The sequence below is a fragment of the Tyto alba genome, unplaced genomic scaffold, assembly GCF_018691265.1.
Source record: "Tyto alba isolate M040663 unplaced genomic scaffold, T.alba_DEE_v4.0 Super-Scaffold_40, whole genome shotgun sequence".
Taxonomy (NCBI): domain Eukaryota; kingdom Metazoa; phylum Chordata; class Aves; order Strigiformes; family Tytonidae; genus Tyto; species Tyto alba.
The window spans coordinates 34,586,641-34,612,193 of NW_024881316.1; the positions used below are offsets into that span (position 1 = coordinate 34,586,641).

Genomic DNA, 25,553 nt, shown 5'->3' on the forward strand with positions numbered 1-25,553 from the left:
TTCTCAGGCTTGTTGGCAGTTTCTAATAATGATGTAAACAGCATCTGTTTTCACTAGTAGTACGTGCACAACGTTCTTGGGAGACAAGTAACCCTTGTCTGGTTAAGGGTTAGATTTGATGGTTTCTTCCATCCAACTTAGCTTTCACCTAACTAAGAAATTAGAGGGAGGTATTGGCTTGCTTTGGAGCCACGCAGCAGTTTCCCAGGGCCAGGGTTATCTGCCTGCATGTTTGGGTCAGCTCTCTGGGCATGGTCTCACAGGCAGGAACTCTCTAGGGACATCTGGGCAAAGCCACCGTAGCTGTCACAGGTCTGCTGTTTCGTGCAAAGGCTGCTCTGAACTGCTCTGTCCTGGGGTGTCTAGGAGATTCTTCCTCAGTTTGGCTGCTCTGCAGCTTTTCGAGGTGCCCTTCAGCTGCTTGGCTCCTGCTTTGGAACAGGGCATGCCATGAGCATCCCTCTCCTTCCCTCCTCGAGGGGCCACAGGCTCTGGCTCAATCATACATCCCTGCTGTCCCAGGGCTCCCTGCCTTTCTGCCTGTGTTTCATTGCAAGCACAGTTCCTATCAATAACTGAAGGTTTCAACCCAGAATACAAAAATAACAAGTTAGAGGGTAGTTTCTGAAGTTAGGAGTTCATTCTTGCTTTCACCTTTGAAGATAAAGTGATGTAAGGTCCATGATGAGTGGATGAGGTATTTGGAAGTCCAGGAGCATGCAGGTGTATTGAAGAAGTGAGAGAAAAGATGAGTAAGCCAAAGGTACCCCCCTCATATCCGAAAGCACGTGGACCAATAGACAATTGGAAAGCACCCTGGAAGGACCAGGTAAGACAGGTAACAGCAAATACAACCTGGTCTCTTAAAGTCCCAGGTATTTTCTCTTTATAGTTAGATAAACTCCAATGTGCTCACATCTTAACGGGTATCAGAAATACTGTCCTCAGGCTTTGGATGTTACATGTGAACACCTCATCTGACCAGGAAGGGAAACATGGTCTTTTTGAACCTACATTGACATATGTGTGAGGATAGTTGATAACGGTATATGATGTGTGGTAATGGTTCACTTGAAACTAAAATGAGGCTGCAGTTGGGCATTTCTGGATGTGGTTTTGCTCTGTGAGCACCTGGATGATGGACCAAGGCAGCCTGAGTTTGTTAATCTGCAGATGACATCAACCAGGAGTATCTGCAAGTGCATCAGTGGGCAGGGTGAGAATTCAAAATAACCTTTAAAAAGTGGACTAAAACTGTAGGAGGTGAGTCAGTGATGGCAAATGTGTGGAGGAAGATAGGGAACATGAAGGTGGGTGGCAGCCACTCTCTGGGGAAGGGACAACAGCGGCAGCAGGCTCATGGTGAACCCAGTGTGGGGCTGCTGGGAGGGGCAGAGAAGAAAGGAGAAATCAGTTGTTCATGCCTGTTGTGGATAGGATAAGAAATTAAACGCTTAAATTTGCAGAAAGAAAGGTTCAAGTTTTGCATTATCATTAAACTCTCAAACCACCAGGAAAGCAAGGTCATGGCAAAGCAGGGGGAAGAAATGTTTTCTTTTTTTATGTCTCCCTTCTGTCAGCCACTAAATTATTAACAGCTGAACTGTTTCCAATGGTGGACAATCTAGTTCATCTGAACTGGTTTCAGGCAAGTGCTTCTTGTTTTTCAGACCAAAGTGCAGAGATCAGTGCTCAGTCATCTGTCTCCATGACAGCAAAACTCAAATTTTGTGGGGAGGGGAACACTCAGGGAGATTTAAATCAGGAACCTTTTGGCTCTTGAAACCTGGTGGAAAAACATTGGTTTTGCTCCTGGCAAATGTTCTTAGCACAACTCTTAAAGAAAGTAACATGTGAAGGTGGACTGTGACCAAATGCTCGGGTGGTGTGGGGCGATGCACTGACACAAAATGGGCTGGAGGAGACATGGCTCTTCCTCTTTTCACAAAGTGTGTGAGAAATGGTGAAACAAAGGGCTAAATATGAGCACAACAATGTTGTTAATGTTATAAATGAGATGTTAAGCAAGGAAAAATGAAAGACTGAGTAATATTTTTTTGTTCTTTACCCTCTCTATTTGCCCTCTTTAGCTTGCCTCTGCTCATCGTGCCCTCTTCTCACATCCAGCAACCAGCCACAGGCTTTGACAGGTTTCTCAGCCCTCCTCCATGGTCCAGTCACCACAGCTGGAGGCAGCAAGCTCTGCTGCTGACTACTCTATCCCAAGAGGGTGGATGAAGGCACTTTCCTCAATCTCTTTAAAAATAATGGGTCCTAGATTTTGCAAAGATCTTGTCATGTCTGCAGCTGCACTTACTTCTCTATGAATCCTTATGCAGTGAGGTGTCCCAGTGCTTGCTGTGGTAAGGTGTAGAAATAGCTCACTTATTTAAAGACACAAAAGAGCGATAACCTAGCTGGGTTATATTCCTGTGGCTGAATTCTCTTCTTATGCACTGTTGCCCATTACTATGGATGCCTGGGTAGGTGAAAGGCAGTGTTGGGTTTCTGTTGTTTTACGTTCCTTCTAAGTTGCTGTCAAATTGGAAACTTAAATAACATATGTCCGTAGAGTTCCAGTCAAGCTGTAGAGGTCCCATTTGGATGTTGAGTGGCAGGGTTATATTCTGATCATTAGAGATGCTGAAATGTGTTTTGTGAGATGGAGGCAGGTGGTGGTCAAGGATACTTGAATCTGTTATGACTTGTTTGATAAATTAATCTTTTATTGTTATTGTACCAATCAGTCTAATAGACTGAGTTTTCTGATTACTTTCTGATATCATTTATCAATTCCAAATGCTTAAGCACCTTCATGGGTTTTGATATCTTCAATACCAGAATTAAACATATTAAATAAAAAGAAAGTAAACCTTGCTTGCTTCTCCACGAGAAATATTTCCTATTTAATTTCTGAGATGTTACCTTTATCTGCATTTTACTGGTATCATGCTTAGGGAACAGTTCTACTTAGTAAAACATAACAGCTATTAGCACATTATAGGCTACAGTTTTAGGCACAAGGAATTGCTCAAATGCATAATCCTGCCTAGATGATGATCCAGCCCTTCCCAGAAACCTGGTGATTTTCAGAGTTGTAGAAGAGTGAAGGAACAGATTGAACAACATGTTCACACCTTCTTGCCATCTGCCTCTCCCACCTGTTCAGAGCCACAGGTGGTATTTTTCCAGGTTGATACTCCTCAGTGGGCTCCCATCCTCCTCCAGATTGGTGTAACTCCATTTTTTGCACCCTCAAGCTTTTTGTAACCTGCGGCAAGGAACTCTAGAGATGTTTCATAATCAGTTATTTTCTGCATGTTCACCATTTTGTCCAGTTGGAGAGCATTAGACAAAACTGATGGGAGCCAGGTTCAGAAATGATCATCCTGTTTGTCCTCTCTGTCACACCTCGACTTCGTGGCTCTCTATGGTGCCTCCAATGTATTGTTTTTATCGGCCTGAAGATGACCGGTGTGTTGAGCCTTCGTTGCCCTTCCAGATGTCTCTCCCAGCTCCAGTCGATGCTCCTGAAGGTGGAGGGCACCTGACCCACACACCATGTGCTAGATGGAGATGTTCCTTGCATGGTCTTAGTCCCACTAGGACAATTTCTTTTCTGTTCTTTGCTTATCTCCTTATTTTTCTGTTCCTTATTTTTAACAGCTACTGCGTTGAATTTTTCAAAAATTATCCATCCATTAACCACATGGAAAAATATAATTCAAAATTCATTGAGCAGGATTATGATTTTTTCTCCATGAGCCATTTTATGTTCATCCATAAATTACCTACCAGCTTGCTGCCCAATTGCTGCCCAGTGAGGTCCTTCTGAAATTCCTCTGTCATCTTCAGGTTTTTTTGTTCTAAATAACTGTATCATCACTAATATCTTTCATGTCATTATTCAAGTTCTTTACACGTCATAATATCTATTATAACTTCAGGATCCTTTTTCTGAGTTGTAATGGTTTGTTCAGAATCCACTATCATGGAAGTAAAGCAAGAACTGCTCTTCTCCTGTTTATTTATCCACAGTGAATTTAATTTGCCATTATAGAAAATTATGTTGCCTTAAAAAACAGAATATATGTGTTTGAAACAGTTTTTTGGTAAGAAGCAAAGTTAAAGTTAAACTACAATAATGAAACAGATGATCTGTTTTAAGACATGAAATTATGACAAGTGTGTTAAGGCCAGAACTGAGAATTTAAGTTGATGTAAATGAAATATAATATTTAAGAATGACATTGCTTATCTCCAAAGTTTGAAAAAGAAAGAGCACAGAGATCATAAAAGTCACCAGACAAGCATCTAAAACAAGTTTTTTGTCAAAATAATAAGACAGTTTTACAGTTATTTCATCTCAGCAGGAATTCAGTGGGGTTTTTGTTTCAGCACGTTCATCTAGTTCAGCTCGGAGACAAGTTAATTGAAAGCTGAAAAACTGTTTTGAAATAGTAAAAGCAATGTGTGGTTTTTCTGCGCTAACACAGAAGTAAAAGTGAGGTGTGAGTAGCCCAGCTTTAATGGTTTTAATGTCTTAAAGGACCTTGCAGTTAATAATGGCCAGTTCAATTCGCTTGCCATAGAAAATGCATATGTTAATAAATGAGAAACTTTTTCTATAGAAATCACATTTTGTTAAGGATTTAAAGACTATAAAACCAAAATAGTTTTCAAAAAATTGTTATTGTGCTTTGTATCTGTATTTTTATCCAAATACAGCTTGACCCCAATTACCTAGGAAAAAAGTCACAAGCAAATAACAAATCTTTAACTTACATTTTAAAATAGAAAATTATGATCTATAATAAGAATTTACTGTCCAGATGTACAAACAAAGCTTATCCTCCAGTCCTCGGAAAGTACCATGTATACCTCCATATTTTATTAAGTTGTAAAATGTCATATCCTGGTAGATGCCAGACAATAAGAATTTTTTTTTTTTTAAGCTCAAATAAAATAGTCAAAGTATGATTAAAATTAATTTGTTTCTATCTGCAGTTGGCAGAACCTGTTGAAACTGGTGAAAATGGCAAGTGGTCAGAGTCAGCTCTTTAGGAGAGAGCTGTTGCTGTATGTGTACTTTAGCATTCTCTGGCCAGCCAGCAGCTCAGTGCACAATTATCCCTGGCTGATGAAATCAAAAGAATCTTGTAATCATACTTCCAAATCTATAAACAAGATGTCACAGCTAGAGTCATGCATGATATCCATCTATGGCAATAGCGAGTAATACATTCTGGCTAAAGTCTTAAAGCAATTTAGCAGCTATTCCAGGTAACCCTTAGCATTGATAATAGAGGTCTCCTGATTGGGAACGAACAGGGGATTCTCTTCTTGATAATGCCTCAGACACCCCAAGCTTCTGTGAGTTTTCTTTTTCAGGGACTTGGTAGCGATGTACGAATGGCCACCAAATGCTGTAGCTTCCTCTGGGTGAGATCTGGCACTGAGAACTTCCCGAATTTCAACAGACCCCTCCTGGGCTCTTTCTGCACCCGATCCAACTCTCGGCCAGCACAAATCCATGTAACCCAATAATGGCAAAGGAGGCCAATTAACAGTGATTATGGACTGAGCCTTGATTATGCATATGTGTGTGCTTTACCTCTAATACAGAAGAAATGTGGTAATTGTTCATGTTGGTAATGGCCTCCCTTCTCCATCTACCCCCTCTGAGGTATGAATTAGCTTTCTTGCTTCTCCTCTGATGAGTTAAACTGGGTGGCCTTCTCAAAGGAGGATTCAATTAACATGCAAATATCAGATTGTATAGAGAATAGCTGACACCTCTGTCTAGACCTTTGTGAACTTAATTCATAAAGCATTGTAAGCAAAATAATTGCTTCTTTTCTGAGGCTGTAATTGCCGAGTACATTATACTCAGTGTTCAGGAAGAAATTATCACTGTGCTATCAGACAAAAAAATCAGGAACTAATAGGAAACACACAATTTTATGTCAGGGCAATACAAAACAAGGTCATGTAATTTCTGCACATAATTGTGATAATGTAAGGCCTAATTCTGCAACACCATGAGATTCACCCACTGAACAGGAGTCCTGATCATAAGGGTAATTCAGGAGTGGGCTCCTATTAAAATAACAACCGTGAATAACATTCCTAACTAGATTTAAGTTAGGATAACAAAGCACTGCAGTAAGCATCTGGAAAAGACACATGTTAGATTTGATCATAAGATGCAAATATAAATAATGACATTTAAAAGTTTCAGGGAGTCAGGCTGACTTGCTTTTATCACATTTAAATTTTTAAAGCAAACTATAACAGACCGCCTGATTAGGGAGATAGTATCTCAGTTGCTGATTTGAGGCAGAATTTGAGAGTAGCTGCTCTCACACTAAATCAGTGACCTAGTACAATCAGGCAGATTTCTTTTGACTGTGATAGTTTTGTGGATGGACCAGATCAAGAAGATAGAGATAGTCTTAAAAAGCAGATTAAAAATGTAAACAGAAAAAAACCTACAACTGTTTCGCAAAGAAAATAAGGAGAAAAGGGAGGATATTTAGATGCTGAAAACTCATGTACTAAACTTGTCTATGCAAAATACCTGTAACGAGGTTATCAGCTTCAAAACAAGGCTCATGTTGGTAGCATTGCCCACTGAGCTATTGCAGTGCTCCTAGCTCAGGCAGTCAGAACAGTAACAAAGCTGATTCTCTAAAATATGAAATGAGGAGGAGAAAAAAACGTCTCTTAATGTAGATCAGGAGCCAGTAATGTCATGGGGTAAAATGAGAGGAAAGGACTAGACTCCTGCCCAGGCTCTGTTTGCCCGGGTGGCTTGGAGTAGTTTGGAAAGCACCATGTCCTTCCCTTGGTAGCTGCCCTCCCCAGGCACTGGAAGGTGATTTTTTCAGGTGCAGCAGGGTGTGTAAGTGCACGCGGGGAACGTATGGGATCCTTGCTGGTGGCTGCAGCAGCAGGACTGATGGAACCCCCCCCTCCCCGACGCCCAGCTCTCCCAGCCCTGTGCAGCCGGTGGCAGGGAGGGGAGGGCTGTCAGCACAGGGGCAGGGCCGGCCGCATTACGGGGGCCTTGCCCCTCGGTGTTGGCAAGGTGAAGTGCTTTGCAAGGGTGGATAAAGGCCTCAGGTGCCCCTGTCCACGCCAGAGAAGACAATCTGCAGCAGCAGCTGAGAGCCGGTAGCCAACACGATCTGGTGCCCAGTACCGAGCTCCCTTGTCTCAGTGCAAAAGCATGCTTCGCCTTTCCACGTGTGCGGGGCTGGTGTGGTATAGTTGCATTCGTTTTGAAAGGAGGTAGTAAGGCCTCTTCAACTATGCTTTTTAATGCAACTCAATACTGCCGATGGAAGAGTGTACGGGCTTGCCTTGGACTAGGTGAAGGAGTAAGAAACCTCTGACACAATTGCTGTATAATGAGAGGTAAAATTATCCCTTGGAGGGAGATTTCCATTGTTACTAGATTAATCTAGTTAGGCTTGCTCGTGCCAGGCATTTATGAGTATGTTTAAATGAAGAAAACACATGCTCCTTTTTCAGGATTTGCTTACTGCTTAGGTACTGCTTGCCTTTCCCTGCCCTACACCCATGTGCTGATATCCAGTGGGATTAGCCACAGCTTTTGTCAGCTGAAACTGCAGCTTCTCACACAGCGGGACCCCAGGTCAGGGCACCTGGATGCTGCTGTGGGGTAAAGAGCAGCATATGGGTGGCAGTGTGTTACCTAAACTATCGGAGAAAGAGATGTTAATATGATTACAAGACATACACCATTGTACTCCTCAGTTTCAGAAACTAATACCTTCTGTGTACACATGCTACTCTGTACCTGGGATTACTGACAGAATTTTAATTTATATGTTAAGTACAATGCACTCATAGTATTGGTGTTATATTGCAGCAATCTTCTTACCTTTCATTATCAACTCCAGAAACAAAGAATATTTTATGCTGGCATCTGCATTATTTGTAAGACCTTCTCCCTATTCATCACAATAATTTTGTTTCTTCTCTTTCCATGTGCATATGCAACATATCAGATGGGTTTCACCATTTTCTTTTATTGTTCAAGATTAAATTTCTCAGAATTGTATTTTCTCTTCCAAGTAAGACTGACCATGCAGCCTGATATTGCTTCTTTTCTAAGAGTATTAGATTTCTCAACAGATGAAATATAGACACTATTATAGATGGCATTGACTTTTTTAAAGCTGTAAGTAGTAACTGATAAAATCAGTAACACAGACCATTTTAAGTGACCTTTAATCCTAATAATTCTTTGGCTTAGTCTGATACGGAAATTAATTTTACATAATAGGAGAAGATATATTTATGAAGTCTTGAAAGAACATATCTTCTTCTGAGTTATTGAGAAGAGCAGCTCTATTTTCCTTTAGAAGTTTGTATCATTCTTTGTGGTAAATGACTAAAGATGTTATTCGACTCTGTGTGTTAAAATTTTGTGCAGTGGAAGATCTGACTAATCTGCCATATAGTTATTATAATCACGCTGTGCAAGTTTTATAACTCCATGAGGGTCTGCAGGAGGAAATCTGTAGCTGATGCTTCTTGGCTGTTTGAAGGTGGCTATTTGCAGGGGTTTACTCTCAGAGACAGCAACATCCAGGCTTACAACAGTGTGATCAGTAAAGATGAAGTAGTGAAGCTGGAGTGACAAAGGGGCCTCTGTAGCACTGGAGTCCTCTGCTAAGGCTGTGACAGCAACTGGAGAAAGCGCGTGTGGCTGAGGATGAGGGTGGTGGGATGAAGCCACCTTGCCCAGGAGCTGTGTTGTGTAGATAGGTTTGGAGCCAACTTGGGTGCATGTGTTTGGGGATGGTCCAGCAGCTTGTGATCTGCAAGAAGGAAGGTTTACATGAAGTGCTGAAACAACATGTAGCAGATCCGTAAACCAAAGGCATTGAGTTTTTTCCCTTTACCATAGATAGGTGGGTAGAATAGATCCCCAAATCCAGAAAAACTTGTGTCCCAGGCTCCTTTAAAAAGGAGCTGCAGATACTAAGTGGAGGACAGAGCTCCCACTCTTGTTCAGAGACAAAGATCTGGGTCTACATGTGTGAAAGAGGACGGGGGTGGATAGGGCAGCCTGCAGCACTAGGGTTGGGACGGGACAGGAGCCAGAGACGGGAGCTATTGCTGTTACTGAAGTGGGAGTAAGGGCACCTGCTTCTGTGAAACATGGAGATGGAAAGAGTGAGTTGGGGAAAAGCTGTGCTGGTAATAGAGAAGTAATACTGTTGATTCATATTGTTGTAACACTCAAATGGCAAAGCTTGAGGGTCTGCTGTGTTGAGTGCTAGGTAAACACATAATTACCATCAGCAAATAAGAGCAAATGTCAGCTTTATTTTGAAGCGAGAGCCCCTTTCTAATTAAGGGTAAAGTCAAAGCCCTTGACAGGCCCAAATTACTTGGAAATGTCATATTCTGCAGCATGGTGCAGGGTGACAGAAACACCTACTTTTCTGGGTAATTGAGCAAGGGATTCCTGAGCTATAATACATGACCATGATGGGTCTTCCATCAGCTTGTAATTCAATCTTGTATTTTTTGTCTTTCAGAAGCTTGAACTGGGTATTTAGGAGGGGCCCAAGGTGACTACTGGTAACAAAACCTGACATTTTTCTGGCACTTCATGAGATAAAGCTTATTTAATTAGAGACTTATTTAGTCTCTAATTTTTTATGTTAATAAATATGAAGACCATTACCAGTAACTTATATTTCATCGAGGCTTACCTTTTCTCTGTGCCTCCAGACTCTTGGAGAAGAACATTTAAAGTTGCACAGCTGTGTAGACTTAGAGTTACTGAACAATTTCCATTCTCAAATCCTGTTTTTAGTTGCTTATACCTTGTCAAATAAAATTGAATCCAAGAGAATTACGTATTATACTGCCTATCGCACAGCTTGGTGGCTCTGCAAGCTTCAGCAATTCTGATCCAGCAAATTTTGAAAAAGCCTGACAAAAATCAGTTTAATTTCCTTAAGTCAGAGTTCTTGGAGTTCTTTAGCCCAAACTGCAGTGCCTTGTTTTTGAGCAGGAATGAAGCTCAGTAGGAGGATTTGATTTGCAACTGGATCAGTTTTCAGTTTTCTCTCTCACACAAATCCAGTCAAGATAAAAACCTCCATAAAAAAGTAAATCTCTATTTTACATACACTTTTGATATATGGTGGTGCAGGTAGATTCCTGGATGATGATTTAATCTCCAGACCCAAGGCTCCAGCATAGTCTCTGGAGCTCTTCCTTTGTAATTGGGCATCGGTGCCAAGAGTAAAGAAATGCTACGCCTGCAGCTGAAGCATATGGATGAATAAGGCAAAACTGTGAAAAGCAGATGAAGATGAGGCAGACTAGTGAGTGGGAAACAGATGTAAAGATAGACGGGGTAATCTGGGTAGTAGGAATAGGAGCAGGGTAAAAAGCATGGTAAGGAGCTGGGATATTAACCAAGAGAAGATGGTGGGGAGGAAGGTGGGTCTGTAACCAATGGGGCGTATGACCTTCTAAGAACAAATTCAGGATGAGTGGGTTTCTTTATCATCTTCCCCAACTAATGGACTAGAAAGAATGTCAGGTAAAGTGTGAGTGTCTTCCTACACAGAAAGCAAGAGTTTGCTGTCTCTGCACCACTAGATTAGATTGAAGGGATTCACAGATTGAAGGAACCCAGTTTGGGTAAGGACTGCTTTGGTGTGGAGCACAGAGACACTTGAGGTGTCCCATACACACAAGAGACAACAGGCCAGTGCCTCAGAGGGAAACAGAAAAGTATTGAGACATTTTGGTGGAAAGCATCTTCAGTCACTGCAGTGGGACATCACCTCTGAGGAACACAGCCACAGCATTAAGCAGACTAGTCTCTAGTGATACCATTTGAATAATACTATCAAAATGCTGGCAGACATATTTTAGAACACTCTAATATCTTATATAATATCAGCTAAGGACTGAATTGCTTTGCCAAGCTTCATCAAGACAACTGGGACAGATTGCAGAGTGCATCATACCGCAGGATGCATGATACTTCAAGGGAGAAGTACAGGAGAGAGGAGATATTGAACTTAATATCTTTTGTATTAACACTGGCTACAGAAAATAAAGAGGTCTGCATGTTTCTATGTCAAACCTGAAGCAATCCATTCACCTTCGAAAAGCAACCCTAACACTTAATTGCCATCTGTGTTAAGGGTCTGCTTATCTCAGACAGGAAAAGCAGCTTGGGTGGCAATGAAGGACCGTGAAATGTTGACAGCATTTGATCAGGGTCAATGCGGAAATGCAAGGAATGGACCAGGCATGTATTAAACTTAGCGGGTAGCCAAGGGGCATTGATCATAGGAAAGTGACAGTCCTGCAGCTTGAGCACAGGCTGAGTGTGATACCTTGGCTGGGAGCAGAAGTGAAAGGCTGGGGAAGAACTGAGGGATGCAGCTGAGTCATGAAGGCAGGAGGCTGAGGGGGAGTATGGGGTGCTTTGTGTTTCCATTCAAAGCCAGGGAGATGTCAGCAGCAGTATTTTGGTTGTGAATGACTGATGCAGGCTTGTTCTGAAGAAGTAGCCTTGAGTGTCTGCAAAATATTTGTTGGAGGTAACATTTGCAAGAGCAATACATTTCCAATACGAGATTCGTGCTCTTGAAGCCAACTGAGGAGGCTTTTGTGAAAGATGATTTCTCTTGCAGGGAGCTGAGGGGCACGTCCTTGTTGGAACATGGGATCCAGGAGACCACTCAGCCATCTCAGCAGGCTCCCTGAGCCGCAGCACGAGGGGCTGCTGGCTCTCAGAGCTGGCTGAGCGCAGTCACAACATTAGTACAGGGAAGGGACCTTCCCCTGTGCTCCCAGTTACATCCTGAGTTTGACCACCTTGATGGGGTGCAATATGAAGGATCCCATGGTTGCTGAATGCTTGTTTGTAGAACTGCTAGAAAACAATAATGAATTTGCATGAGTAAACTCAAATAATTGAATTTATTCGTTTGGAAATTTTTTCTGAAGCCTCGTTTGACTTCTGCATGCCTTTAGCATACGCATATCCTGTAAGTGCCAGGAGAAATTCTATATGCAGGTCATGGAACGGACCTTTGGATGACCTCTCAGGGAAATGTAGGTATATTTAAAACAAGACTGAAAAGTTCCCCTCTAGGGCAATGCTTTTTTGGCAGAGATGACCTAAATTGACCTTTTTGATCACCGTATCAGTATGAAAAATCATGTCAGAGTCTTACTTTTAAAACCAAGTAGGATTCAAACTCTCAAATATTGGATTTAGCAGAAATATATAATTTAACAATTTAATGTTAACAAGATATTAACGTCAATTTCATATTGAGTGCTGCTTCATCTATACTTAGACTGAGTCTAAAATGAGGCATGGGTCTTTGGCCCTGTCCTCAGGCTGGGACCAGCTCAGTGCTTCCTTCCTGCAGGGTGAAGGGAGAAGCTGGCAGGTACTCAGGCCCTAACATGGACTTGGGCAATGTCTGGGTCCCTCAACATCCAACAGAGCCTAACAGATACTGTGTGTTTCATAACAGGTTTTTTCTTGCCTTGCAAAAGTCCACATAAAAGAAGCTAGCCTTGGGACACACTTTCAGTGGAGAAATAATGTGCTTAACATACACAGAGAACTTAGGATTCATGCATAAATAACGTCCTCCTGGAAACACAGTTTTCATGGGACAGCCTTTTCTGTCAGTATTAATGATCTACCTTGAAAATATGATTTTATATCTCTACTCAGGTTCTTCATATAAGTAAAAGAAGATAAATGATGAGCTTCTGAGTCTGAATCAGGGCAGGTAGGTAACATCTAGAGGCTTTGCAAGCTGGTTGTGGTGGTGTCTGTATCATATTTTTATAACTGCTGGTTTCTGTGCTGATACTATCAACATGGGCATATTGAAGCAGCATTGTGTGTCCAGAAAAAAATAAAAGAAAAAAAACCACATTAGTTTGGAGCTGAAACTTAAGTTTTGTTCTTCTTTTAGGCTCATGGTTTTTCTATTACTCGTTAAATTCTGTGGTCACTTTTCAGGAGCTCCTGTAGGGGATTTTGCCTCCTCCTCTTCCTGAGCAAGAAGGTTATACAGGGAGTTTCCAGCTGCGTTAAAGTACTGTGAAATATGAACTTTTTTAAAAATCCATCTTTTTAAAAGGTGAGAGTCGGACATCTTTGCACAGAGTTTCAGGAAATGATGGATGAAGTTTGGAAGCTTGTTACGAAAATGAGTGGTTCTGCTGTCTGATCTATTTGTTTTGTAGTTAATTGTGGCTTAGCTTTAAATGCAGCTAAATGCCAGAGCTGTCAATCTAGCACAGAAATGGTACAAAATCTGGAAATCTGGCTGCAGAACTCATGTTGTTCAAGGCAACCTGCATCTCTGTAGTCAGAGAAAAGGTAGCCCATCTTGCTTTTCCTACAAGACACAGTCAGTCATTTGGGTGATGTATACGCTGCTGTCTACTGTAAGTGTTGGTGATACTTCCCATGTAGAAAATTCTATCAGTGTGACAGATATTCACTGCCAACACATTGAAATGGAAAGCCTGCTGCAATCCAAATAGAAATATCCTGGGAGATTCTCAGCTATGTTGAATCAAGGAAGGGAGAATAGATCAAATGGTTTTTTTCTAAGCTCAGTTAACTCCACGAGAACAGGACACAGCTGTGAATCCCTTAAAGGCAGTACATGCTCTCTGCCAAGTTAGAAAGCAATTATTCTTCATAAATCTGTCTTTTTAAATTCAAGCAGATCGATTGTCTCGTCCATCCTTTCCCTATGCAAGCACCCGGAAAGGCTTTTAGCACCACCTACGACTAAGTACCCCGCTTACCAGGAGAACCACACCATGGAGGCGATGAAGGCGCTGTCAACCCTGTGTATCCCTTTATAATGGTGGATGTAAAGGTACGTTCAGATTTTTAATGTTTTAACCAGGGTGTTTCTGTGCTGTTTTTAAACATTGTCTTGGCTGTTGATATCTGACCTCTATGCAAAGAAATAGGACACTCCTAAAAATTCATTGTCTAGCTAATAGGCAGAAAAGTGTTGCAAGAAAACAGGATAGTTTCCTTATGTATACTGTCATGGTTGCATCATCATAGGGCTTTGAGAGCTATGCTAAACTGGCTTGGTTACAAGACAGTCATCTCCTAATAACCCTGTTCTGCCAAATCACCCTGGCTCTGAAAGTCAAAATGGCTTCTGCCCTTTCTAGTGACCTATAATCACGGCTAGACATTCAGCAGGTAAAGCAAAGGCAAATATTATTTGGTGTACTTGTGAGCAAAGCCTATGTAAAAACACGTGTGAGACTTGGGAGGATCAGTTGCCTTCAGGGCTTTAAGGTGCTCGTTGTGATCTGAGTAACAAGCTATTCTTGATGGTTTTGACTTTTTTATCTTTTTTCCAGATAGGGAGAATGCTTTGCAGTCTTTCTGAAGTGCTTTTTGAGGTTGTACTGATTACAGCCATTACTGCTACTGTGTGTCTTCTCTGGCTGACATTTGGTGGATTTACTAAGGCCCTAAAAACCAACAAACACTGAGAAAAGGAGAGGAGTTAGCATAAATTGCCCTCTCCCACACTTCAGTGGCACAGCAATGAAAGAAAGGGAATTCATTTATCTTTTTTTTTTTTTTTTTTTTTTTTAAAGACCATATTGTTATCTGTATCTAGCTTGCATTCTCTTGTAAATGAAACAAAGCAGGTAAAAAAGATGTTTGTCCTTATCAACCAGCCTCCAGAACCCAGCTGGAGAAGAGAGCCAAGGAGAGCTGCGAGGTGGGATGTGGTATGGAACAGACCCAGCAGCAAGTCCTGGGTTAGCTGGTTGGTAGCACGGGGTAGGACTGGGGCAGCCTGGGGACACACGCTGATTGTTGCCAACTTAAATACAGGGGAAAAGTATGTTCTAGGTATGAAGAAATATGGGAAATTCTGCTGTCACTAGGAAATTTCTGGTTTACCTCTGTTGACATCATAGAAGAGTCCTCTGAGGTCTTAGTCCCACCTCTGATCACAGTATGGTCAACTTCAAGGTTGAGGTTCAGCTTCAGGTGAGATTGCCGAGGGCCTTGTCCCATTGGGTTTTGAAACTCCAGGATGGGGACACCACAGCTTCTCTGGGCAACTTTTTCCTGTGCTTGCCCAGCCACCCTTATGATTGCCCACCCACCCTCACGATGAAAGTTTCTTCCTCACTTCTAAATGGAATTTCCCTTGCTCTGTGACTGCTGTCCCTCATCCTCTTGTGGTACATAACTGTGAAGAGTCTGACTTTGTCCTTCTCTGTCACCCACTACGCTATTAGACAGCAGGAGGCATTGCTGCTTCCCCAAAAATAGCAAATGAAGGAACAAGAACTGAGCCAATATATTCATAATAGCTTCTGAGGGCCTGAAAGGCCATATGAATCTCAATTTGTGAATCATTTCTGCTACAAAAGCAGGAGGAATTCAGAAAAGTCAACATCTTAGCATTAGCACTTCCAGGACAGGAATTTGAGATTTTTTCCTTTCATCTTGACTTTGAAGAGACCTAGATGTTGACAAAGGATGATGGGAGAGAAAAGGGTTAAATAACCTGGAAGCTGAACTGAAATACTGCTCTTACTTTGACCCGTCTGTAATTTGTTGTTGATATTTTAGCTCCACAAAAACTGAAGAGAAAAGCTTTGAGCGTTACTTTCTCAGCTCCCAAGGACACCAGAGCACAGTTTGGTGGTGACTTCACAGGAGTTTTGCTCCAAAAGTGGTGGGGTGTCACTGGGCTTGGACAAGACGTCTTCTACTTTCTCCCAACATCTCCACTGTGGTGTTGGCCAGTAGAGCTACATTATTAAAACCTGAAAATGTAGAAAACTGCAGCTGTGAATCCTCCGATATATCACAGAAAAACAGGTCTAGAAAGATTCATAAGGGCTTGTTTAATCTTTTCTCCAGCCTCAAGGCAGGTTGTACCACTTTATCATCTCTAACCACCACTTGTCTGACCTGTTTGTAGCGTGATGGAAATTTCAATCCCGCCCAGAAATCCAGTCCAGTGGTTTGCTGCCCTTACCTGCAGAAATTTTTTTCCCGTGCATTCTCTGACTCTCACTTGCTTTAGTTTAAGGTCATAGCTCCTGTTCACTGCAGATATCCCCCTCCATTTAAAACAACATTTTACATAGCTGGAGGATTATGTTTCCCTTCAAGCTTCACGTATTTAGGCTAAACCCCAATTCAGACAGCTTCTGCTCTCGGGGTGTTTTCCACCTCCCTGCTCAGCAGCTGGGCTCTCTGCAAGTGCCACTGCTCAAGCCACAGTGCATCACTCTAGCTAGTGTAAAAGGGTAATTTCCCGTTGTATGGGCTCTGCTCCTCCTTTATCCACCCTAGAACATCTGTCTTCTCCACAACAATGTGACACTGTTGATTCATGTTCAGTCTGTAATCCACAGCCACCCTCTCAGACCTTTTTTTGGCAGAGCTGCTGAAGCTGAACCCAGGCTGTGTTTGCACAGCTGATTGTTCCTGCCTACCTCACACGTGTCTTTACTGAACCATGTCCTTTTTTCTGGGCCTTTTCCCCATCTTGTCAGAATTGCTTTGAATTGTCATCCTGTCTTCCTCTGTGCCCACAGCTCCCACTTGCTTTGTTTTATCTATAAGCTAATAAGCATACCCTCCATTTCTTCATCATCTGTACCCTTACCAGATGCTCTTCTCTTCACTTGACCCTAATGTTTTTGGACACAAGGGAAATATGTGATGCTTTTCCTGCCCCCCACTTAAGAGCTTAAGAGCTCTAAAGGGCTGAGTCTCGTAAAGATGACCTTTTGTTCCCCTTGCAGCAAGAACCCCACAGCAGAGCTGGATGCATTTCTCACTGATACAGTAATCCCTGTTTCTTTTCTCCAGTTGCTTTGTGTGATGTCAAACAGCTCCTGTACTTGCAAATGAAGGAGGGGATATCTGCTTATAATACAGGCCCCTTGTTAAGTACATTTTAAGTTCAAGGAATGGCATGGGCCTAGGAGAGCCTTTCGCTTTGAAGGATGCTCTTAATAAATTAATTCTATTGAAAATCATAGCTCACCACTATGAAAAGAGCACTCATTTGGCATCATGCTATGACTGTACCAAATAATTTAATACTGGGAATGAATAAAGACATAACAGGGAGCTCATGGAAATTATAAGCTGACACAGGACAGACCCTTCTGCCATTCTGCACGTGTCTTTGGCCAGGAGGTACGACTGGAAGTGTCTGGTCCTGTGCCACCGAGAGTCACACTCAAACAGGGCATTGGACATTAAAACAGCTCTTCTGAAGTAGCAATAACCTCCCTGTTCATTAGTCTGTGAGCAGCCTGCCACTTCTGGCTTGCATAAAACTGAACTCTCAGGTGATCTGTTGCTGTTATTAAAGAGAGGCAATAAACTTCTGCCTCTGTGTGTGTACGCGTTTTTCACCAGAAAGCAACGTGTAAAGGCTAGCGTCTGTCCTGGGGAACCCACTGAGGTGCTGAGGGCACTGGAGTTGCATGATGCCAGCCATAAACCAGTCACTCAACGCTGGCTCCTCCAGTAATCAATAAAAATGTGCCCAGTACACAGCCTGACTACCTGTGCTAATATGTAAACTATAAAAATCCCACATGCACCTACCTGACAGTGGTGAGTTAAAAGAGCAGTCTCAAGGATTCAACATCTTAAACTGGCCACTGTAATGCCTGGCTTAAAAATTAGAAAACTTCTGTTTGCTTGCTGGTGACTCAGGGCTAAAGGTTAATATTTACAAACTTGCCATGAAAAATACAGACTAGAAATATAACTGGTTAGAAAATGGAAGGTCTGCTTTTGCAAACAACACGTGAATTCCAGCATCTGGAGCTTTGAAAAAAGCCCAAATGTGATAAGGTCTGCAAACAAACCGGGATTTTGTAGAACCAGTTGTAACACAGTAGATGTGATAGTGGCGGCAGAGCGGGGGGAAGCAAGTTAACCTAGCATTATAACAAAATATTTCAGAAAATATCACTCCCTGTTTATACCTGGGGCATGAATGCTAACCTGAAATGATTTCACTTCTTTCTGTTATGCTTTCTATATTAAGAGGTGCTATTTTAGATTTCTACTCACTTCATCAATCTAACCGCAGGGTCTGCTTTCTCTCCCTGGGCTGAATCCATCCCGGGAGGAGCTCTGTAGAAGACTATGCAGTTCTGTTGAGTACGAATTTGACCCACTGTGCTCAGTTGTCCTACTAATGCATCTGTCTTGGGTCCAAGTGCTCTCCTGATTTGTACTATAATTATCCTAAAACTAGATTTTTCTAAATTTCATTCCCTTGTAGCCTTTTATAGTTCTGGGAATTAATTATTCAGAGCTGTTCTCAGCAGCGCTTTTCCCCAGCTTTTATGGACACGGATGCATTTGGCTAATGTAGAGAGGAGTGCGTGCTGGCGCTTCAGATGGGGACAAGGGAATGACTTTGGCCAACTGCTAAACACACTGTGTTCAGTGTTTCCCCCTCTGACACAATCTCCTTGAATCTTTTGAGGCAGAGATAATCTCTGAGCCTAATAACATCTGTATTCCCTCCCTGGCATTCATAAGCTTTAAAGTCTCTCTTTACCTGTTACAGGTTAATGCCACCTGTAGTGTCATGGGGCAGGAGGGACTGTGATGAGCATCAGGACCAGAGTGGCTTCAGAACTGGGCACTGCCAAAATCAGCCCCCACATTTTGGCTGGCATGGGAGTGAAGTGGAGCAGTGGGGAGGCTGAAGGAGACAGACTTCTAGCCCGTAACTGGAAGCTGGGGTGAAATCAGCAATCTCATTTTGCTGTCTGGGAGCAAGTGGACACGTGGTTGGGAATGGCCAGGCTCTGGGGGGCATGTCAGAGGGGTGTCTCTCTGGGGTGAAGGCTGGGGGACATGTTTCCTTACAGCTGTAAGGCTCTGGTTGAATTTCATTTGTGTTGGCAGTTCAGAGGTGTGTTTGGAAGGCATGGGGGCATGAAAGCGTGGACCTACGAGGCTACTGCCAGCACAGCTCCTCTGGCTTCATGGCTGGGGGCAGAGTGGTGTCCATCACAGGTGTGTGGGGAGCAGTGCCCTCATTGAGGTGTCTCTCCTTCTCTCCGGTTGGCTCTGCAGAGGCAGTACAGCCATGGAAAATGAGATGGAGGCTCTTCTGCCTCCCACATCCTCATTTGGGTAAGTGAAGAGTGTGTACTTTAATTAGTGATGATACATGAGGGAGACAGGAGATGAAGCAACATTCAAATTAAGTATCTGAAGAGCTGGTGAGAAGGTAAATATGAGCTCCCAGACTTGGGGGATTTTTTTTAGTGTCTTCTTCCGCAGCAACAGTTTGAGTTTTAATTTAAAAAGCAAAGAAGCTATTGCTGCAGCATTTTTTTTCCCCAAACCCATCACCTTTGAGGCCCACCTTCACAGGTCCCTGGGCTTTATGGCACTGTGAAACCCAGGGAGGGTTATCTGGGCTCCCACTGCAGCGGGGGGGCCAGGTCCCCCCAGGCACAGCTTGGTATCAGGCAAAGGGCTGCTGCTCCTGTGCTGCAAACCCACGGGGAGAGTGATGGACTGACGCCTGCATGACACCACCAGCCCTCCTGCAGCAAATCACCCTTTAACATAAGCAAACCACAATAGATTTGGGGTCTTTCCCCAGGGATGGAGGCTTCAGTGACCTGCCAACCAGCCTGACTCCTCTCTCCCATCACTTGGCACTGTTGGAGGGTCTGTAGGTGAACCTCTGCTCCCACCCCTGCATGTATTTCTGCTCCCACAATCAGCAAGCACCGCTCACAGCCATGTACCTTGTACCGCTGCCCATCCCCAGGAGATCCAAACACCTCATCCTTCATGCTGAGCATCCTCTTCTCTGCTGGCATGGACGGGGGCTTCAGACTGAAAGCAGGTAGGATGCTGTACACAAATATTACACGTGTCAGGAGGATAAATGAAGGTTTATTGAAGAATAAATTAACCTTACATTTCAAAATTCTTGTTTCTTAAGCACTTGACTTCCTCTGTGCCCTATATGACAGATTTTTTGTTTGCTTTTGTAAATAATACAGTACGCTGTAATATAAAGCATGCTCCATAGTGAAATATGGTTTCTAATGCATTTTAAACTGGCAAATAACAAGTATTCACACCCCCTTTGCTACTATTTCACTTTAATGACGATTTTGGTGTTTTAGTATGAGTCAGGCAACAACACAGGAATTGCTGAAGATATTTTGCTGAAAACCTCTCTGAAAAACCAGTTATGAGTCAGAGGAAACACAGCTGAATTTTACTGGTTCAGGCCTGGCTTAGTTGGGTCTGTAATTTCAGAAATCAAATTCCACAGCTGGAATTGTCTGCTCTTTGGCTATTTAATAGGATGTCTGTATTTTTTTTTCAACACCACCACTGAAAGATGGGACCTGCCTTGGGGAAGGCGGTGGCCGCCAGTGCCCACTGGTGTCTGGTAGAGAGGACCCCCCTATGACAGGAGATTTCCTGCAGAGATGACTCAGAAGAAACAACCACTTTTCCAATGGAAAGATGCATTGCAAATGTGAAAGAAAAACTTAAAGAGGAACAGACAGGAGAGGAAGACACTGGAAGACCCCAAAGGCTCCAGAGTCTCTACTTTTTGCTTTCTGCCCCTGCTAGTGTAACTTGTCTACCTACCTTTTTGTTACCAAAAATTAAATTTTATATGCCATTAAAGGCTGGCTGTTCCCAACAGGAGCCCAAAGCAAAGCAGCAGTTGTGTTGCTCTTGGGAGTTCGTGTGTGCAAGGGCAGAAATGTGATCTTTGCATGGTTGAAGCCAAACTGTACATTAAAAAGTGCTGAAACTCTTATGTAAAAGGTGACCCATTCCAGAATTTTTTTAGGAATTCATTTGGTTTAGGAACACATCAGGTGCCCTTTATTACTTCTTAGTCTCTGTCAGCCTGAAGAAATGTCTCTAGAATCTCTATCAGACAGAATTAATGTCATCCAGATACCCCCAGCATGGAGTAAGTAACTGAATTTCTCTTACTTGCCTGAATACCATTTTATATAAAAGAGGACACCTGGTATCACAATAATATGAAAATCTGGTGGTATTTGCATGGCAATCTGAGTGCAGAGGAGCTGCTGTGGCTTCAATAAACTGTGCCACTGTTTGCCTTTGAATGCTGTTGGGCAGATTAGCTGAGAGCAGTGGCGGGTGCCGCGAGCACCAGGTACCTTGCCAGAACGTCAGTGGGATGCTGATGAGAACATGGTGTCACGCATTATCCAGGATCCTGCTGGTGGGCATTTTTATTGGATTATTGTCTCTTCGGAGGGGTAAAAAATATCCTGGGCTTGAGGCAAACAGCCTCATGGTTTGTGCTGTGATAAAAGGTGATTATATATACCTGAAAACTGCTGTTGCTTTTAGTTGCAAAGTTGCTTCCTCTCTCTGTGTTGGTTTTATTAAAAAAAAAAAAAAAAGCATGTTTTGGTAGCGCTGTGGCAAAGGTAGGGCAGGATGCTTAGCAAGGTTAGAAAGTAGCCTGTCCCTGGGAAAAGTCCTCCCATTTCAGCAAGAGTCCTCTGTGTTTTGCTGTGATATCCCCAGCAGGTGAGCAGCACCAGCTGGGGGGATGCTGCTCCCCTGTGTGCCTGCCCCAGGCCCACCACGTCCACGGGTCCTTCTGCCTCCCCTTCCTCCTGTACCCACCACATCAGGCACCGAGCCTGAGTCGCTTCCTGACCCAGCTAAGCCCAGCCCAGCTAAGCCTGTCCCAGCTAAACCTGGCATCCAGCAGCTCGGAGGCCTTGGCAGAGCCTTTTGCTCAGCCTGCAGGCTGCGGTGGCTTTGCGGGGTCGTACATTGGGCTCTCCAGCCTATAGGAGACGCACATGGCTTTTTCAGGTGAAGGGCAGCAAGTGAAACACAGTTGTCTGCATGCTTGAAATTAAACATATTTTTCACTTCTTGAAATCAAAGCTTGAGACAACAGAATTGGGACATTCCTGCAATAGCATGGAGGATCTGGTGATTATCTAAATGCGTAATCAATACCACCATTTAATTATTAGTGTTCATTTGTCAAATGCCCAACAATGTGATTACTCTATTTAAGGATTTTCTCCAGGCATAACCCAACCTTTTTAAAATTACTAACATTTTTCTTCCTGAAAGTGTTGTTAATTAATACTTTTATTGTCCTCCCCTGTGATTTGCTTTCTCTTAATTACCAACAGGAGCAATACAAGAGTGCTCCATCACCCGTGCCAAAATTAATCTGACTTCTTCCAAGTTGCACTGAACAATCCACATGGCTTCACCTTCAACTACTGAGTGGGAGAGCCTGATCCTGTGGGAAATGGTGCTTTATAAGGCTCTCTGATTTCACAGAAGCACAGAATGGTTTGGGCTGGAAGGGACCTTTATAGACCATCTAGTCCCAACCCCCCTGCCATGGGCAGGGACACCTTCCACCAGACCAGGTTGCTCACAGCCCCATCCAACCTGGCCTTGAACCCTTCCAGGGAGGGGGAAGCCACAGCTTCTCCGGGAAACCTGTGTCAATGTCTCACCACCCCCATCATAAAAAAATCTCTTCCTTATATCTAGACTACATACAGTCTCTTTTAGTTTAAAACCATTACCCCTTATCCTATTGCAACAGGCCCATCTTTCTTACAAGCCTCCGTTAAGTATTGAAAGGAATTTCGATATTAAGCATTTCAGGGTGAATTTACACAGATAGGAGCAGCTTGAGGACACGAGTATCCCAGCAGGAAGGTTTGAGCCCTGGATGAGGAGGGCAAACATGACACAAAGCCCCTTAACCCCAGAGCACTGGGGCAGCATCCTGAGGCCGGTGTGTGGGGTCCCCCCGCTCTCGCAGGGCTCTGAAAGTCATCTCGGAGCACACGGGCTGGCAGAGTGCTAAATTAGCATCTTGTTGGCTCCAACATCCCAGAAAGCACCGTCGGGTTTCTTTCTTTTCCTCTTTTGTTCAGCAAAGTGAAAAAAAGGCAGTTTCAGCAAAACTGAAAGTTGCTGTGGGGAAATACCAGCTTTACTATATTATTGATTGAACAAAAATGCTTTGTTTTGTTTTGCTTTCTAAAGCTTTTGTAATGCCAGTCTGAAACACTGATTTTCATTTAGACACACAGGTATTTTTCACAATTTCAGGCTTTTGCATTTTCCTGTTGTGGTTCAGAATAGAAACAAGGAACAGCATTGATATTTTCTGCTGCGTAGAAACACTTGTGTTTTCTTACTCTCTCCTACCTCTCTCAGCATAAATCTGCCAATTTGGACCACAAACCCAGAGTTTGCTCTGCTGCATCCCACAGACATGGCAGTCTTTCGATGGCTCTGTGGGACCTCTTATATTTCGAAGGCTCCCTGTTATTTTCTGCTCAGACAAGTTAGTCACAGTGTTTTGTGTTTTGATATAGCTGCTGCTGCTGGTGTGGGTTAAAACCCTGGGTGGGAATGCTGAGACCAAAGATGCTGAGGCCCTCACCATTCCATGGGATGGCGGGTGGATACCCAAAGCCCTGCTGCTTTGCTCTTACAGTGGGTATCCTTGTGCGTAGAGCCCGTGAGAGAACTGGGATCTTGGTAGATGCAACTCTAAATAACCATGTGCAGGCTATGGAGTGTAGGAAATTTCAATTTTTTAAATAGTTGTAGTTAAAACACCCTCTGCCTCAATTTTTTTTTTTTTGATGATAAATCCCAGCAAATATTGTGGCAAACCCCAGAGTACAAAACTATAATAAAGCACCATGAAGAGTAATGAGGCTTTTTAATATTCCCTATTTAGCAAGTGTCTACCCTTTTTGTGTAAGAAGCTTTAATAATAAAATGTTATCTAAAACATCCAACTTTAGTGTCTAGCATAGCAACTGCAGCCTGAGAGTCAAAATCAAGTCCCTCTTAGACTCCCATGTAATGAACTGGTAGACAACAGTAAATGAAATGAAAATGTGCTGGTTTAATTCATAAATTCATCACCTCTGTCAGGCTTAATTTTTTTTTAATATTTCCACCCTCAGTCATTCTATTATTGGAGAGAAACACCACGCAGCCAACTTTCTTTTATGCTGCTTTAATCGTTGCTCTCTTTGACTTTGAAAAGGACACCAAGTGTTCTTATATATGTAAATGTGCCTGATGGTTTTGGCTGTTCATATGCTAAGTCTCCCGTAGGCACTGGGGTATCCCTGGGGCAATCTTAATATACATGTAGGTAGCAAAGTGCATTTTTTTCTTTGTCCAGCTGTGCAGGCTCACATCTGCTGTTCTCAGGCTTAGTGCTAATCATCACAGCTCCTGCTATTCATTTTTCCTTGCAGGGGAAGAAAGCACCCAAGACAATCTCCTGCTAAGAGAAAGAAGAGCAATCATGCAAAGATGGAGTATTGCCACTATCTTTGCTACCTTTTTTTTTTTTTTTACATCTACCTGATGTTACTGTCACAGTGGCAGGCATAGCAAGTAGGTTGGAGATGAAAAGCATGCAAAAATTACATTAAATATTGTGTTGTAGCTAAATTCTCTGAACACCCATTTATTTGCCCTTGCTCCACATTATATTATTCAAACTAGACAAAGAGGCTCCGGAGGGTACTAGCAGATTCCCACCTCCCGCCTCTCCCCATTCTCCAAGGTTATTTAAAACAGGCCAGGAAAGTATACTAGAAGATACTGCAGGGAGCAATCCTGCTTTGGCAGGAAAATGCACTGTAAAAGCCTTCCTGCTCTCTTCCACCTCCAGTTCTGTGATTCATATGACTGGCAAAACCCTCTTGGCATATTTGTTTTGGTAGTATGTTAAATACTGGGTCTGCCTGTTCAGCTTGCCCGTGCTGCGGGTGAGAGTGAAGCATGCAGCTGGCATTTCCCAAGTTATGTTTGTTTGACTGTTAAGTCCAACCTAGAAATGCAAAGGAGAGCAATGAGGGGTTAAACTGATGCAGGCAAAGGTTCAAGCCCTAGCATCTGGTAGCAAAAAATGGGAGGCTTTACAGATGAGCATCCAGGGTTTCATTACTGGAAGACAAAACTTATCAAAGAAAATAGTTCTGATAAACAATTTTCTCTCATATTTCCCCAAGCACCTGCCATCCAGTTTGGCTTTATCACAGTGAAATAACACTGGCTGCACTTCTCCGTTACTGTTTTCATTTGAATTTCTCTATAAAGAGATTCCTCAGTGAAGGATTTCCAAAAGGAAGATTAAAACAGCACGAAAAAGAATAGGTTGTCTTTTAAAATGTGGCTTTCCTCCATCATATATAAGCTGTGAGGAAGCTCGGTAATGGAGGGGGTGCTCCTCCAGCTGCTCCCACGAGGTTGTTCGGCAGATGCCCTAGCTGGGCATGAGCTCCTTCCCAGGCACAACTGCTGGCCAGCAGCTCCCACTGGAGAAGTGTCATCTAGGACAGCCTGGGGACGACCAGGATGACCATGTCCCCAGCTCAAGGCCAGAAGACATGCTGTCTGCAGTGGAGGC

At 43.0% G+C, this 25,553-nt stretch overlaps 1 protein-coding gene across 1 annotated transcript in view; it reads left to right on the forward strand.

Moving 5' to 3' along the window:
• The first annotated feature begins 13,897 nt into the window (after positions 1 to 13,897).
• HPCAL1 (hippocalcin like 1) overlaps positions 13,898 to 25,553 on the forward strand; it is an 82,877-nt gene continuing 71,221 nt past the window's right edge. The window contains exon 1 of the mRNA XM_033009963.2: positions 13,898 to 13,934. The gene's annotated coding sequence lies outside the window, so the exon portion shown is untranslated. The remainder of the gene's footprint in view (positions 13,935 to 25,553) is intronic.